At 35.5% G+C, this 19,246-nt stretch overlaps 1 pseudogene; it reads right to left on the reverse strand.

Annotated features, from left to right (window-relative positions):
• Positions 1–17,074: 17,074 nt before the first annotated feature.
• Positions 17,075–18,857, reverse strand: LOC120211779 (annotated as a pseudogene).
• Positions 18,858–19,246: the final 389 nt, after the last annotated feature.

The following is a 19,246-nucleotide window of genomic DNA, read 5'->3' on the forward strand; positions in this document are numbered from 1 at the left end:
ATCGCAATGCGAAAATGACTATCGCAACGCGAAAATGACTATCGCAACGAGAGAATCGCAATGCGAAAATGACAATCGCAACGAAAGAATCGCAATGCGAAATGAAAATCGCATTGCGATTCTCTCGTTGCGATAGTCAAATTCGCATTGCGATAGTCATTTTCGCATTGCGATAGTCATTTTCGCATTGCGATAGTCATTTTCGCGTTGCGATTTTAAGTTTCAAATTCTATTCTTCTTCTGCAAATTGAAACTTGAATGAATTGCATTACTTCAACCAAAAGACAAATACTAACTTCACAGTGTTGAAAATTTAAGTTTCAAGAATAAACTACTACTCTTTATGTTGTCATTGAACCTGAACTAAACCTATATGTTGTCCTTTTAAATGTTTATATAAGTGCTTACTTCTGGAATGTTATCTGATGCATTTTGTGAACAATGATATAATAATGACTTGGGTGAATACCGTACAAGTTTGAAATATATTTGTCTTTGCTCTCATTGTTTAATATCATGTCTGTTTATTTACTGATTTATGTATTAATTTATTTTTAGCGGCCCGCTAAGGTGGATGCTCTATGTCGGGTTTTTCTTCAAGACGGAGTTCACGCATCAGACGGCGTGCACGTGTCATTACGTCTCCGTTCACCCCAATAGTGCAAAGAATCCGTAAGAAAAAGCCCGACTCACCTGTCATCGTTCAAGAGGCCTCCCCTATCGTTCAAGAGGCCCCTATCATCCCTCAAGAGTCCCCTTCACCGTTCAAGAGTCCACTGTCATCGTTGAAGAGGTCCCTCCCAACATTCTAGAGCCCGATTCACACGGCGTAATATATCGAATTATTGAGAAGCCCCCTCACGTGCCGTACATGATGGATGACTGTTGGCTTTCGTATAAGTTATCGGCCAATACCATTCCGGCAGATGAAGTGGAAAGGAAATAACTACCGAAAATAATTTGGATAATACCCTTTGGGCTAAGACCGCAGTTGATTTTTATCTACATGAGCGGAGCCATGGGTGTTACGCTAACATATACAAACTCAACGATGATATGTATTTGTTGATTGAACGGTCTTGGTGGGGTGTATTATTAGGGGTTGAAGACAACGGCTATTTCGATGGGGGGTAAGTCTTATATTTCTTATATTTCAGTTTGATTAATTTTTTTTAAAATTTATGTAATTCACTAATATATGTGTTTTTTTGTAAAACAGCATATTGATGCATGGGTGACACGTCTTCTAATTATAAAGAAATTGAAGAAAAATATTAAAAAAACGCGATATACAATTATACCGACGTCTTTTCACGTAGTTCACTTGAAGAATCAACGACAGGAATCATATGTGCTGGCTAATGGACAAGCTAAACTTTATCCTACATGGTGGGAGGTCGATAAGGTTAGTATATTTGTTTAAATATTTTAAGGGTGTTCATAAATAAGTGCGCAATTTGAATTATTACATTTCGATGCAGGTGTTTATCCATGTTTTGGACCGTACTCATTGGCTTCTCGTCGAGCTTCAGCTCCCATCCCTAAAGACAATAGTATATGATAGCATGATAAATTACATATCATTGTCTGATTTGAGAGATATGATTAAGGGATGGAGCTCTCATTTGGCTAAATTCTTGGATGCAATTGATTATTGGACTAAGTCTGGAAACAAGAAGCCAAAGAAGTTCAATGTTACAGTTATCAGAGATGAGACCGCGCCACAACAAACGAAGGAAGCCAGAGGGGATTGTGGTCCTCTCGTATGCATGTGCTTGGAGCGTTTGACGACAGGAAGTACACATTTTCTACCTCCCACCAATAGAGATAGAGGTGCAGTAGGCTTGTGGTTTCGGTATTTTATGGCTAGAGCGATATATGCGAGACGCTGCCTACCTGCATCCGCGTTATGAAAGTGTCCATAAACAATTTGTAAGTCAAATGCAAGTGTTGTTAAACATATTTACTCTTTTTGGTTTGAAAATGTTTGGTTAAGTAGCTAGAATTCAATAATTTGTTGTTTGTAGGTTTTAGATGTGTAGAAAGTGTTGTTGATTCAATGTTTGGTTTCTGCAGGTTAATCCCTAAGTGAGCTGCGTGAAATGGATGTATGGGTGCAAAAGTTGATTTCATTATTATTTTTTGATTGTTTAATTGATTTGTAAAAGATGATTTGTAAATGTTGATTTGTTTAATTGATGTGTACCTAATATTTGTGCTTGTTTAATTGATTGAAATGTAATAGTTGATTTGTTGATTTCAATCTGCATTATGTTGAATGCAAAACAAAATATCGCAACGCGAAAATGACTATCGCAACGATAGAATCGCAATGCGAAATGAAAATCGCAACGAGTGAATCGCAATGCGAAAATGAAAATCGCAACGCAAACTAATTTCGCGTTGCGATTTTCATTTTCGATTTGTTTAATTTATGTGTACATAATATTTGTGCTTGTTTAATTGATTGAAATGTAATAGTTGATTTGTTGATTTCAATCTGCATTATGTTGAATGCAAAACAGACTATCGCAACGCGGAAATGACTATCGCAACGAGAGAATTGCAATGCGAAATGAAAATCGCAACGAGTGAATCGCAATGCGAAAATGAAAATCGCAACGTGAAACTAATTTTGCGTTGCGATTTTCATTTTCGATTTGTTTAATTGATGTGTACATAATATTTGTTCTTGTTTAATTGATTGAAATGTAATAGTTGATTTGTTGATTTCAATCTGCATTATGTTGAATGCAAAACAGACTATCGCAACGCGGAAATGACTATCGCAACGAGAGAATCGCAATGCGAAATGAAAATCGCAACGAGTTTTCGCGTTGCGATTTTCATTTTCGCATTGCGATTCACTCGTTGCGATTTTCATTTCGCATTGTAATTTTCATTTCGCATTGCGATTTTCATTTCGCATTGCGATTCTCTCATTGCGATAGTCATTTCCGCGTTGCGATAGTCAATTCTGCATTGTGATAGTCATTTCCGTGTTGCGATAGTCATATTCGCGTTGCGATTTCCGCGTTGCGATAGTCAAATGAATGTCTAATAAGTGATAACAACTGAACATATCATAGCAATGTTCAAACTCAAGTTACTAATACATGTCTAACTGAAAATGTTAAAAGTTCACACATAATATACACATAATACAACGTTTGCATTTAAAAATCACCTAAGTTAACAGTCCCAAAAGGTGAAGCAGGTTGTGATTAGGATTTTGATGAGGATCCATATTTTGGTAGAGGAAAAGATGATTGTGATGGCACTGGTGATCTACATGTCAACCTTGTATGACCACTTTCCTTGCACCGAATACATGTCGATCTCTTCTTCTCTTCACCCCTTAGACGGTATACGATCGTGACTTTTTGGTCGCCCAGGTAGCCTTCTGTCCATGGCTGGTGGCAAAACTGTTTGTAAGTCATCTGGTATGTCCCACTCAGAAGGATGTGGAATAGGGTAGACAATCTCGCCATAAGTCTGTCGATATACTTCTGTAGTGTAGCAATCCATAGCGTATGCGCTTGAATCATCTTGGTTTAGATGAAGAGAAACTTTTATAACATGGCCACACGGATAACCAGATGTTTGCCATTTCATACAACTACACGTCTTTGCATTTAGATCGACAAGCCCATTTAAGTTATTATCCAGTACTTCAAACAAAGTGTTTGAACATGGTTCAACTCTCCATGACGTTGACTTCACAACACGTTTCGTTATCTTTTTTTTTTCTGTCCATGGTGTAACACGATGTTCCAATGTTCCTGTAAATTTAAATAAATAATACTTAGTAAAATATATGATAATTTACGAATTTAAAGAAATAATACATGCATGGTTTCTTTTCTTGTAGTACCACTGTTGAATAGAGGCTCGAAAAAACTTCATTAACATAGTAATGGGTAATTTCCGGGAATGACGACTTATAGCGTTGATTGATTCTGCACTATTAGACGTCATGAAACCATATCTTGCTCCAAGTTGATGTACTCTTGACCATCTTTCAAACCCGACATCTTCTAGTGTTTGAGTACACTGAGGCAAAACACGTCTTAAACAGCTTATATGCTTATTAAAATCCACTTCCCGATAAGCTTTTACAGCCTTCCAGTATGTCTATATGTAATTTTTTATACCAGCAGACCTTGATTTTAGATTTCTATACAAATGAACACCACAAAGTCCATGAAAAGCATCTGGGAAACACCTTCTAACAGCGTTGTCAATTGAGTTTGCCCTATCGGATATGATTGTCAGATTGCTAATATGACCTATGTAATCCCTAAGATGCCCCATAAACCATGTCCATGAATTATAGGTTTCAGATTTGCCAACCCCGTAAGCTATTGGCAGTATCCCATTGTTAGCATCCATGGCTACTGCTAATAAGTTTACTCCAAGGTATCGACCTTTTAAATGTGCTCCGTCAACTATAATAACTGGGCGCATACAATTAATAAACGAACGAATCTACAAAATCATATACACAAGAAATATAGTTATTTAAATGTGAAATGCATGTAACTAACAAAAATGAGTCAACAAAATTATATTGATTTACTAACCGCAGCACCAATGGCGATAAACAGCAACTCACAGCGTCCATCTCTATATGTTTTGATATGAGTTACCGACCCAGGATTTTTCAGCTTTAAATTGTGACAATAAGCCGACAGTTGGGCAAACGATGCTTATGGCGACCCCCTCAATAATTCCAAGGCATAACATTTGGCTCTCCAAGCTTGAGAATATGAGATACTAATCTTGAACCGAGCATTCATGTCGGTCATAATTTCATGTCCCCGATATACCCTACCATTCAAAAACATTAACTCAGCCAGAAAACCACCCAACACCTTTTTGTTTGCCTGTCTATGGTGAGGAAAAACTTGGGTTCTTGAACATGTATGTTTATCAATAAAAGTCCTAACTTGAAACATTTCGCATTCTTTAATCCTCTTTGCAGTCATACGCCACATACAGTTTTTGTCAATTATAAACCTTGTTTCGAAACGATCTTTGCTTGATTTGTTAACTTTTAGTTGATAGCCATATTCCACACATTTCGTATACAAAGCTATCTTCAAGTCTTCCTTTGTATCAAAACAATCATCTTTCTTGATACGAATAATTTTTGTGTAATAATCAACTGATATCTTTACCAACTCTTCTTCGGTATCTGAAGTAATTCTGGCATATTCAAGTTATACTCCCGTGGCATTTTCTTCAGGGACTTTTCTTTGGGGATTTCTTCTTCTTCTTCTTCTTCAGTGTTATATGAATTACAGAATGGATGTTCAACATGTTCATTTACAGTCGTAACTTCCTCCTCATTATCATCAACAACATCTTCCTCGGCAACGGCTGTTTCATCATCAAAATTCAGGTATTGACCAATATCAAAATCATTACACGCAGGGTCTGTTTCTTCTTCTAAAAAATCATCAAAATCCGAGTATTGACCAAGATAAAAGTCTGGGTATTGACCAAGATCAAATTTCGAATACTGAATAGTACTCACAATTTTTTCTGTTGGCTCATCATCATCTAACTGGTCAATACGAAAACCGGAATTTGGTGCTGAAAGTTGATTGGGATTTGGATTAGGGAAAGGTTGTGGGTTTTGAGATTGTGTTTGGTATTGGAAATGTGGTGAAACAATATTTTCTTGGTGATGAAATTGTGGTGGAACCATTAAATTTTGAGTACCATAAACTAGGGTTGAAAAACTTAGTTGATTACTACTCGCTACTGACCCAACTTCACTACTTCTAGGTTCAACAACATACAATGTAACATCATCACTTGAAACACTAATGTAAGCAATGAATCGTTCAACATCTTCATTGTCGGTTAACAAATAAACTTTACCATTTCTCTAATAAGATAGCCTAAATCCACTTAGGGGCTCTAAATTTAATTTATTTGCAACACGTAACATTAGAGTTTCATAAGTTAACTTTTTTAATGACAGTTTTAGTTGAAGATTCATGGGTAAAGGCATATATTGTAAAACACCATGAACATTCTCCCATGACCCTCCAAAACACAAATCTATCCAAACATGATCAACTTTAGATGATTTCATTATTGTAAATTAATTTACTAAACAAACGAGCTGCGAAACTAAAACCTGTTGCCGGATGGGGAAGGATGTCGTTGGATATAGGAACGGATGTCGCCGGAGAGAGTGATAGATGGAGATGGAATGAGTTGCGATTTAGGGATTTAGGTTATGAGTTGCTGCTGCTGAGTAGTTATATACCCAAAACATTTGTGTTGCGAAATTAAAACTTGTTGCGAATTCAGAAATCGAGTTACGAATTTGAAATTCAGTATTGCGATAGTCAGAATCTCGTTGCGATTTACAGATTCGTATTGCGATTTACGTAAATTGCAACGCGAATTTGGGAAATCGCAATGCGATAGTCAGAATCGCGTTGCGAATCTGGAAACTGATTTGCGATACCAGAGATAGCGTTGCGAATTATCGGTCGCATTGCGATTTAGTTGGTCATTTTTGGCAAATCCAAAAAAAGTTGGTTAAAATCGTATATTATAAGGCATTTTTGGTCACTGAGGTTATTTTCTCTTCATTTAATATTTGTTTAGTGTTTATTTATTGTTATGCTATTTTTTATTTATATATTTAACTTTTAGTTTTAAATTTAATTAAATAAATATAATTTAAAGTTAAAAGAAAACAATCCATCTTATTTAATGTTTCTTTACTTTTAAATTTAATTAAATAAATATAATTTAATTACTATGTCTTATAGATTATTATATGTCAATAGATGAATAACTAATTGTTTAAAATAATAATAATATTTGGTGTAAGAATAATAATAAAAATTATATTTGATAAAAACAAAACTCTAAGGGTTCATTTTATTTTAAAAAATGTAGGTTATTTTAATTTTAATTTTCTTAAAAAATAGAAAACATTGAAGAAAATGGGTTTTGGTTGTAAATATAAAAAATGATTTATGAAAAATGAAAATAAAAAAATATAAAAATATGAAAACATAAAAAAAATATGTTTTCAGTATTTTCATTAAAATTGTTTTAGAAATTTAAAAAATAAAAAATATAGGATCTAAATTTTTAACTTAATTTACAGGAGTTTAAATCCTGACATTTTTCCCTAAAAATCACCGGTGATCGGTATATTTACCGATCTAACACCAGTCAGATTATATTTTTTGATCTAACATCCGTAGCAGTAAAGCGCGCTCCCTGCCCCGCGTTATATGCTGATTTGGCGCCACGTGGGGTATAGCGCGCCCCTTGTACCTCGCTATACGCTGACATAGCTTACACGTATGTATAACGCGGCCCCTGATCCGCGCTATAGCTGTTTATCTGACACATGGGGTATAGCGCGATACATGGGACACCATATTCTCTTAAATTCTCTCAATTCTCTCTCTATTTAAGGTATATTTTATAATATTTTTAATATTATATATTTAATTTATTTAAGCATTTTACTTATTTTAATATTTTACTAATATATTTTTTTAGATATATAATGGAAGGCGGTCTACTTCGCTTGGATGAAATCATATATCTCGACACTTTGCTGATACGGTAACATTTAACGTTTAATTTAATTTAAATTATTTGTAATAATTTGTTGATTTATTTAATGCATGATTATTAGATTAAGAATTAATTTGTGTAATTATTTAATTTTAGGAGAAGGACCGTGTATTAGATCCTTTTATTAGGAATCTTAAGTTAGTGATATCTAGTCGTGTCTTGCTGTATTTAGTAGAGGCTGGATTTGGTTACATAGGTAGATATCAGGGTCACTGTAAGATAGAACCAGACCTTATTTTTGCCTTAGTAGAGCGGTGGAGGTCGGAGACCCACACATTCCATCTTCCGTGCGGAGAGTACACGATTACACTTGAGGATGTTGCTATGCACCTAGGGCTTTCGGTGGATGGAGATGTGATATCAGAGATCTCGCAGGGTTCCTGGACTACTTTGTGTCGGGATAATCTAGGACGTGTCCCGGAAAGTTTTATCGGAGGTAGGATACCGTTAAATTGGTTAGATGCCAATTTTCGTTAAGCCGCAACGCCTCTGAGGATGAAGTTAAGATGCATGCACGGGCATGCATACTGCAGTTGATAGAGGGTTGTTGATGCGGACAAATCGCACAACTAGTTCACTGTATGTGGTTGCGATATCTTAGCGCTTTCGTCTGGCCGGATCATTCATTGGGGCTCGGCAGTTTTGACTTTGTTGTACAGGGAGATGTGTGGAGCCACTGACTACAGGTGTAATGCTATCGGCGGATGTCTCCTGCTGCTACAGTCTTGGGCATGGTATCGATTGCCCTTTTTATGTCCCGTTGTGAAGAACCCATTCGTATTTCCACTACTTCTGAGGTAATTATAAAATTGATTTTGTATATTAATAATTTTATACAGCATATAATAATTTTTTCCTTGAATAGGTGGTATACTGATAGGAAAAATCATCAGGAGCTACCTGATGATTTAGAAAAAATTATGGTGCTAATCGATCAGAAGGCTGCACACAGGTATGAATTTTAATGTTTAAAAACGATTTTAGATTATAATATATAATTAGATTATATTTTGATAAAAAATTATATAATATTTGTTTTAGTTTGAATGGTGTCATATTGTACTGATGATGTGAGGGCGGTGATCCCACCCGATTGAGGGGCCCATGATGTTTGGATGGCGATGGTCCCTCTGATCTGTTACGCGACCGTCGAGTGGCACTCTACTGATCGCGTGCTCCAGCAGTTTGGTTTTTTTCAACCAATTCCGGAAGCATCTCGCAATATGAACGAGTTGCATAGCTTAGATAGACGAGGCCAGACAGATACATATTGACTGGTGAGGCATCATGAGTGGGTCGTGTTGTGGGAGGATCGACATTGGCGCCTTCCCCGTAGAGAGCCCATTTTAATTGACCTCTTGAGTGTTGCTGAAGGTTATTATGAGTGGTTCAACAGTAACGGGAAACCGTTTCTACTTCCCGAGGATGCATGAGGGCAGACCTTTCCGCGAAGTCGACAGAGACGTTCACCGACACAGCACCATCATCCCCCGACTCGTGGACGGAGAGCAGGTGTTTCTGGTTCATCTTCAGCTGCACCAGCAGGACCATCACAGTAGCCACCGCAACCATTTATGATGTCACAGCCATATATGATGCCACCGCCACCGCCACCATCACAGATGACCCCTCCTAGAGGCTATTATGGGTCTATGTTTGCAGATCCGACTTGAGGTTCATATGCTGGATATCTGGCGGTTTCAGCCTCATCACCCATGGCCGCAGCACAGACACTTCCTGTACAGTTTTCACACTCAACGATGTTGGGTTTATGATTTTTCCCAGTTTTCGCAGGCCGGTGGGATAGTCAGTCATACACCTCCAGGGTTCTTATTCTATGGAGGTGCTTCATCGTCATCAGCTCATCAACCTAATGTACATGCTCAGGATGATGACGACGACGACGACGATGACGACGACGATGGTGATGATGATGACAACGAGGAGTCAGAACCAGTTATACGAAGAAATCCTCCTCGAGACCGACAGCCACCGCCCTGCGGAACACATTCGCGTCGCAGGCATCGATAAATTTTTTATTATATTTGTATTTACATTATTTTGTTATATTTTAATTTTTTATTATTTCTCATTTAATACTTACTTTATTTTGTTAAATTTGTTGGACTTTTTTTAATGTATTTCAGTTAATTTTGTTTATTACCAATTAATATCAGTTATTGGAATTTGGTTATCATTTACCATTTAATTCTTATTGTAAGTTTGTTGTATTTAAAATTATATTCAAGTACCAAATTGTTATTAGTTTGATAAAATTTAATGATTGTGTTCATTTTTTTAATCTTCATCAGCGATTATCGAATGACATAACTTGAAGTAAATGCAATTAAGTACAAGAATTACTTGATAAACAAACATCATTCCTCATCAATTGTTACTTGATGGCAACAGAAGTGGACATGTTTTTCTAGTATGTCCTGGTTTCTACAATGCCCACTCTTCTGTCTTGTCTAGATCTTTCTCGAATATCCATATCGCAATGAATTCAATTGGATTTTGGATGACCACGCTCCCTCAATAAACTCGAATTTGGTACAATCAGAAGCCAATCTGAACCTCATCAGGGTCTTTGTCATTACTTATGGGGGGAAACTCAAATTCGTATACCTTAAAACTTCAAATAATAGGTATACGGGATCCACAAAATGGTTATAGTCTTGACGTGTATGCGAGCAAGCTGCTATCACATGAGAGCACTTGATAAACAAATACATCATTTCCTCATCAATTGTTACTTGATGGCAACAGAAGTGGACATGTTTTTCTAGTATGTCCTGGGTTTCTACAATGCCCACGTCTTCTGTCTTGTCTAGATCTTTCTCGAATATCCATATCGCAATGAATTCAATTGGATTTTGGATGACCACGCTCCCTCAATAAACTCGAATTTGGTACAATCAGAAGCCAATCTTGAACCTCATCAGGGTCTTTGTCATTACTTATGGGGGGAAACTCAAATTCGTATACCTTAAAAACTTCAAATAATAGGTATACGGGATCCACAAAATGGTTATAGTCTTGACGTGTATGCGAGCAAGCTGCTATCACATGAGAGCATGGATACTTCAGAGCTTGAAAAAACCCGCAGTCGCACGTTCTGTCCCTTAGATTTACTCTTAACGACACAGCTTCAATCCCTTGAAGAGGTCGCGGCAACTCTGTGACACGAAACATTTAATGCCTTCTAGAGAAGCTTGTTACAGATATTCCATTTGATGCAGCAATTTTTTCTGTAGATCTGCAACTAATCTAGGGTGATAGACATGACTGCCTTGCATCCAGGTTTGAGCTTGTCCCCCGAGCTTCGCAAAAAGCGCTCCCAAATGAAAATATGTAGTTTTTACCAAATCCGCTACAGGTAAGTGACGTGCACCCTTTAAGGTTAAATTGATTGCCTCAGCCAAGTTGGTCGTCATGTGTCCATATCGATATCCACCATTATATGCATTCGTCCACATTTCTTTATCGATGAGGCTGATGTAATCGTATCATTCATCGTTCTTCTCCCATAAATCTTGAAGCATTGATTCAAACGTTCAAGGAAGTAGTTCGTAACCTAATCAAAAAATGTATAACTTACTAACTTGCTGTCTTTGCAAAATTAAAACGATCGAAAGAAAATAAACTTGCTAAGTTTCACTTACCCATACGCACAATTAATTGACGCTCATCATTCTTCTTGTACCTTCCATGGTAGTTCAAGGAAATGTGTCGAAGACAATACCTATGTTGGACAAAGGGTGGTTGCCACATTAGACCCAAAGACTCCATTTCTGCTTTGATCCCAGCTCCGCGATCTGAAATGACATAGATGTTTTCCCTCGTGATAACATGTGCACGTAAATTTTGGAGGAAAAAAGCCCAAGAATTTGTATCTTCTCATTCGACAAGAGCAAAAGCAACTGGAAGAATGTTGAGATTGCCATCTTGGACAACTGCCAATAATAAAACTTGCTTGTATTTTCCATACAAGAAAGTCTCGTCGATCTGGACCAAAGGCTTGCATTATTTGACAGCATTAACGCACTGTGGGTAACTCCAAAAAACCCGGTAGAATTGGCTTCGATCGCGAAGAACTCGATCATTATGGTATGCATAGGAGGTTTCAATGTCCACAATTGTTTCAGGATTCAACGTCCGCACTAGCCTTAACCAACCTGGAAATTCGTTGTAAGATGTATCCCATTCGCCATGAAGTTTGACAATGAATTTTGTTTTGCCAACCAAGCTTTTTTATAGGAGACAGTGTACCCATACTGCGATTGTATAGCTGAAATCAACACTGCAACAGCTATATGAGAGCTTGTTTTTACCATGGGCATGATGGCTTGACATATCATTTCAGAGTCCAAGTTGGGATGATCTTGGTTGACCCCTCCAACACAATATGTATGAGGACCGTTGTATACTGTTAGTTCCCATATGTTGTTTTTCCTCTTCATTTTCGATACGCAAACCATCCAATTGCATCCGTTTTCGCGTCGGGCACAATAGCATACATAATTTTCGGTCGTCGATCGATTGACTCTGGACTGAACAGAATTATGGATACTGTAATTTTTTATAGCCATCACCGCTTCTTCTTTGCTTAAAACTCCATGCCTAAATATAACTCACCATTATTTATTGATGAGTAATATCCATAGTCACTGAGATGTGGCATATCCGCAAATTCTGGCCCTTATATTGCACCATAATCAGCTTCATACATGTGTGCAGGAGGGTCAGTTTGTGCCACATTTCCTGGAACTTCATCATCATCGGAGTTGAATTGCGGTGATTCTGGGTGAATGAATAGTCTAGTCTCAGCACCATCCGCACCAGGCTCACAAAGCGGTTCTTCTGGTGGAGATGATGGTTCCTCCATGCTCTCCACATTTAGATCGAAGAACCTACTACTTGCACGCCTTCCCCTTGAACTGGAAGGCATATCGACATTGAGATCGAAAAAGTTCGCAGTCGAATGCGTCCCTTGGTGATTGAAGCCATCGTGTCAAATGAAACTGTACAGATGGTTGCATCGATGACATCTCCATATGGTCAAAGAAATTTGCAGATGAATGCCTTCCCTTGAACTGGACGCGGTGTTGCCATACGGATTGTTCGTGGACCCATCTCGGTACATATCGTAAGGAGTTGCGGATGAATGTCTCCCCATTATGGCATTAAAATCATTACACATTACTGTAGTCGAGCTATCAACTTGATCAACTTGTTCAGCCAGCCCATAGTGGGAGCTTAATGACTGACCCCGAACAGCACACACTTGAACAAAATGTGCATACATCTCAATAGCGGTATCTGAATAATTACTTTGAGCTTCAACCAACATTTGAACATCATCATTGTTCGAACATTCGAACGCTGTATAAGTTAATGGCAACAATGATGTTGGAAATCTGTACTGCAACGACGACATTCTTCTACTACTTCTAACATGAATATTCCTCGAAATCTTCGTTATCAGCTCCTCAAGAGTTATGTTTCTCTTGAATGATATTTTAACATGCTCATTTGATAGGAAAACAACGCCGGTTTCATCTTCTCGAATTTCACCATCATAATAAACAATAGCTGAAAGTCGCACAATTCTTTGAGTTTAAAAGTGCGGCAATATTATATCTGCAAAAAAAAAACTGAAACAAACCTGATTAAATAAATTATATATGAAAGAAAATATAACACAATAAATTTTTTACACATCAACGTAAATAATTTAAATAATATAATTTTATATTATTACATGTACCGCAAAACTATTTTGACGTATGCTCCTCCTTTTTAATTTTACAAACACAAAAATTAATTGAAAATAATTAGTATAATATTTTTTCAAATAATCATAATAAACAATAAGTATAATAAAAAAAATTATAACAAAATTTATAACGAAAAATTGCACGAACTTCTAAATAAATATGAGAAAATTACCAGAATTATTACTCGTTGACGGATTTGTTGTATTAATTTATAAGTTGAGAGGAGATATGTGAGGAAATGTGAGAAACTTAACCTGGAGGGAAGGATATTTATAACTATATAAGGCGCGGTACCTGCACCGCGCTATATGTAATTATTCAGATAAAAGGTATAGCGCAGACCAGGGTCCGCGCTAAATATAATTCATACCTAGGTATAGCGCCGAGCAGAGGCAGCTCTATACCCCTACGTGGCGTATAGCGCGGATCAGGGGGCGCGCTATACCCACGTATAAGCCATGTTAGCATATAACGCGGTACAAGAGGCGCACTATACCCACATGGCGCCAAATCAGCATATAACGCGGGAGAGAGAGCGCGCTTTACTGCTACGGGTGTTAGATTGGGAAATATAATCTGACTGGTGTTAGATCAGTAAATATACCAATCACCGGTGATTTTTCGGGGAAAATGCCTCAAATTCTCTTAACAATATTTTTTTGACTTAATAATATCTTAAATCCTCAAACTTTCGGGGGAAAAATGTGGTCCATTAACTTTTTTACATTTAATGTGGTCCTTAAATTAATTTTTTTAATAATTTAATTTTATAATATTTTTCATATTTAACATATTGAATATATTATTAATTTTTTATATTTTAAATTTTAAATTTAAATAATTTCTTAATTTTTCTATAAAAATAATTTAAAAAAATCAATTATATTATCAAACTTAGCTAAAAAAATTAATTAAGGTCATCTACAACATTATTGTCCATTGTGTACTACCACAACAGTATTATGAACTACCACATTAATATTATAGATTGTCATATAAGTTTCATAAACTGTCATGTAAGTGTTGTTACATTCAACATTTGATTTCATTAGTCAAATAGTTATATTGATTTTTTTTCTCAGTTTAAATGTTACATTAAGTGCAAAAAATGTTAAGGGGCTACCTATATTTTTTCTCAGAAATTTGAGAGTCTCGCCTTCCACTAAACATATTTTTTATTTTTAATGACAATTTTGTGTGCTCTTGTTTACAATATTTTTTTGTGTATTCTTTAAATTTAATTGAGCTCTAATATTCATTAACATTATATTCTTATTATAAACTAAATTAATTTTTATATTATGAAATTTCTTATCAATTTTGTTATTTTATATCTGTATAAATCACATATTAAATTTATGAAATATTTTTTTAATAATTATAGTTTAATTAATTATTTAATAACCATTTGTTCATTTATATTTTAAAAATTAGATATTAAATACATATTTGCTATTTTTATTAGATTTAAGTTTTCATTTATATTAACCAAACATGTGTTTTTTTTAAAAAAATAAAATATTTTCTAAAACCAACGAAACCTTAAATATATAGCTGATAAAGAATATGATTTAATGGTTAATTTTTCATTTAAATCCAAATAAAATATTACCAAATACATTTTTTTAAAAATTAAATTGTTGAAGTGAAAATATCTATCAAATCCAAAAACCGTGACTGAAAGGAACAAGCTTTTACATTAATGGGTTTATATAGTCGATGCCTATAAACATCGATGTTTTTTTTTAATGCAAAACATTGATGAAATTAGATGATGTGCTCACGAATAACGATCATACAAATTTACTATAACTCAACAACGAGGTTGTGTTGGGTTAGCTTACCTGATTGTAAAATTAATTAATTTTCAGAATTCTAGTAAATAGATTGCTTCATTTGTAATAAAAATATATTTGCATGTCAAAATTTTAATTAACCTTCTACGGGCGTTTCACTAGGGATGGCAACTCAACCCGAATCCGACGGTTCGACCCGACCCGATCGGGTCGGATTTTTTTAAAAAAATTCGGGTTCGGGTCGGGTTTTTTTAAAATGTACTGTTTGGGTCGGGTCGGGTTTAGGGTAAAAAAATCTGACCCGACCCGACCCGAAAAATATATATAATTTTATCTTATATATTTAGGGATAATTACAATAATATCCCTCCATATATAATTTTTTTCAATTAAGTCACTGTTTTCATTGAATTAAATTTTTTTTTTATTATTTCGGGTCGGGTCGGGTCGGATTTCTAAGTCATATATTCGGGTCGGGTCGGGTGAAACATTAATTTTGTCGGGTCGGGTCGGGTCACGGGTGGAGAACCCTTTCTTCTCGGGTCGGGTCGGGTGGCCCAAAAACCCGACCCGACCCATTGCCATCCCTACGTTTCACTCACTAAATGTAAAGATTATATTTGAGAATAAGATTATTAAAATATAACATTATTTTACGAATGTTGTTTTACCTTGTTTTGTTTGTTTAGTATGAATGTAAGATTACAGTGTTTGATTAGTAATATAAAATTACTTAAATGCATATATTATCAAATTATCCATGTGATATATATTTTTCTAACAAGTTAAACTTTAATATTAAATAATAAGTATTTGATTGAAAATTTATAAAAATATTTTAATTGTTACATTATCTAATTTTTGATAAAAAAATACATTTAGCATATAGTTAATATAGTTAGTATATTAAACTTATATTTTTAAATAATTTTCACAAGTAACATGTTTATTTATATAAAATATAATGTAATATGAAAATTAATATTATGATATCGAGTGGATAAAAATATTGTTTTTAAACGTATAAGATTTATTTTTTTAATAACTCAAAGTTAAATATTATTTTAAATAATTACATATTTTACAATAACATCATTTTTCAACTCATAAAATTATAAATTATTAATATATTAAATATTAAAAATATAAAATAATTTACTATTATTGATAATAAGTTATTATCTAGTAATAATCTTTTTCGTAAACAAACATGAGAATGAAATTCTAAAAAAATTATTCTCCATTATAATGATATTTTTCACGAACCAAACACACCTTATTATTATATTATATTAATCAATGATACCATCTTTTATGAAAACTTACCGGTATATTATTTTACATAAAAAAGTTAAAAGTTTTTGAATTTATTTTATCACGCGGAATTCATGTAAAAAAATATAAAATTAAACAAATATAAATCATCTAAAATATATGAAAGCATGTGAAGCTAATTTAATCTTCTAGTCCTTGTTAAATATTTACTAACATAAAGATTCTGTTTAAATCTCTTTTTTTACCGTACTAATATTCATCATTTTAAAAATCTAAAAGTTATTTGTTGAATATTAACTTAATTGATACGTAGTAAATTTAAACATATTTAAATGTAGCACGAACCAATTAAACTTTAATGGTTGAAAAATTGATGGTTATTTTTTGAAATCTTAAGTTTAAACATCACATATATTAAAGGTATGGATGTTCATTATTAAAGGTATGGATGTTCATTATTAAAGAATTGAGAGAATTTAATTATATATCACAATGTATTCGCCCTAAATTCATATAAAAAAAACATATTTTTACGTAGTTATTTCCTATTTAATAATTAAAAATTACGAACAATTTAGTTATTATATTCGTACAAAATTCAAAATATCAAAATTATTCTCTTTTCTTTTTTTATCCATTTATTGGAAATTTAACTACACAATCACAGTCAACCTCAAGGAGTGACCGTGGAAAAACTAGCTCGGGAGGCTAAAAACAGATAGGGTAACAGTAGTAAGTAATAACAATAATGATAGGCACAAATTTGATGGAACTGTGTGACGGTATTTTGACGATGATCATCAGGAAGTGGCAATGCAATAGGGACCCGAGAACACAAGAGATTTCCTACTCTCTTTGCAGCCTCTTAAAAAAGGAACAAAGTAATCACCATTGTTCCCTCTCAAAACCAGCAAATGTTGTTGATCATTAGATGTTTGATTCCTGGGGAGAAGGAGATGTTTGTAGCCGTTGTCCACGAGTAGTGATGGTGGTGACGGCTGAGCAAGTGGTGTAAGGATGGCTGCCTTTGACGACATGGCCTGATCAGGCCTCCTCCAATAGTACTCATATGAATTGAATGACGCGGCTGCAATTGTTGATGGCGGTTGTGGAGGTGATGGTATCAGCCTAACCACCCGTGGTCGTGGTGGAAGTGACTGTAGCGGCGGCGTTGGTCGGTTGGTCGGCTCAACTTTCTCCTCTCCAAGTTTAACTATTTCATCAAAGGTTTTGGGCCATGTCGGGTTCCTATTTGCTAACCATATGGGCTTATTCATCATTACAGCTAACCTATGCACATTCATTGCTCCACTCTCGGGCTTAGGACCCTGTTCCATCTCACGACACATATCTTCTTCTTCGAATATGCTTGTTTTAGTTGCGTTCTCTTCAGATTCATTAATGGAATTGAAAAGAGTGAGGACTAGGCGACCATCTTGGCGTTGAGCGAGGAAGTTATTCTTCGAAGGAACTGAAACAGCTTCAAGAACAAATCTGCCATTATCACGATGAGTCTCCATGCGAACCGACGCACCATCTTTGCGAGAAAGGGAAGGTATCGGTGGTGGGAACGATCCGTACTGCGTCGATTTCTTCCCGATTACATCATAGTTGCATTTCACGTACCTCGGTTGATCGTCTTCATCATCAAAACAAGCGGTTTTTTGTTGTTGGAGCACTCCATGTTGATCTTCCTCTTTACGATCTTCCTCCACGTCGCCGGTCTCCGACGGAGGAGACGAAGAAAACCCATCGGAGCCCGTCTCGGAACCGAGGCTCTCGGTGCAGATTTCGAGGCTTTTCTCGCTTAAACAACTCCCCGATCTTTTTACGAGAGGGTGAACATAAGGAGGGGGAAGTGATTTCAAGGACTCATCGTCAGCTTTCTTTGAAACGATGGAGCTCCATATATCGAACTGGCATGGCTTCTCGAGATCCTTATTGTCTTCATATTCTTCTTCAGACGATGAATTTGTAATGGGAACAGGGAATTCTTCGGAAGAAGCAATCGTTTTCAATGGATAGAATCCATTTAGAGTGAGCCATTGCTTGGAAGACATATCAGCAATAAAGTCTTTCGAAGTGAAGAACCTGTGACTGTTGGTCTCTGATCAGTGTCCGATCCCAGAATTGACACTATGCCTGCTTCTCGGTGACATTAATGGCTTCTTCGGTGATGTTTAGGGCTGAAGATAAGCCTAAGTTCTTACTAAGTGGACCAGACATCGTACTAGGCACAAGTGTACTGAAATTTTACCCCAAAACGAATTAACGAGAAATCTTCTAAAAAGAAGAAGAAATATTGGCAGAACTGAACTGTTGATTACCTTTTGATCAACAGCATTCAACAGAGGTCTAAATTTAAGTGAAGCAAATGAATGGGTGTGTGTTTTGGTTTGACGGAAGTGGGAGGGAGGGGGTATTTGTAGGAGCTCAAAATGCCTTTGGAATCGTGTCCAATGGGACCTATCTTACGCCACCATCGAAATTGAAATGACTCCTCCTTTGGTTCCAGAAAAAATATATATATTAAAGTTGGCAGATAAATTTATAACATAAATAGAGAACCGTCCATGAGGACTAAATTTAAATTAATCTTGACCGAGACATTAATTATTTTTTATTTAAAATTAAATTATTTCAGATATCGAACAAATTCATCATAAATGAAATCATGGACAAATGAAAGTGAGGCGAGGCTCACCACCTCCTCTGTCGGTCTGTCTCTTCCATGTATAAACTATTTTAACTCAGTAACATAAACAATGTGTG

The sequence above is a fragment of the Hibiscus syriacus genome, unplaced genomic scaffold (genome assembly GCF_006381635.1).
Source record: "Hibiscus syriacus cultivar Baekdansim isolate YM2019G1 unplaced genomic scaffold, ASM638163v2 tig00000715_pilon, whole genome shotgun sequence".
Taxonomy (NCBI): Eukaryota; Viridiplantae; Streptophyta; class Magnoliopsida; order Malvales; family Malvaceae; genus Hibiscus; species Hibiscus syriacus.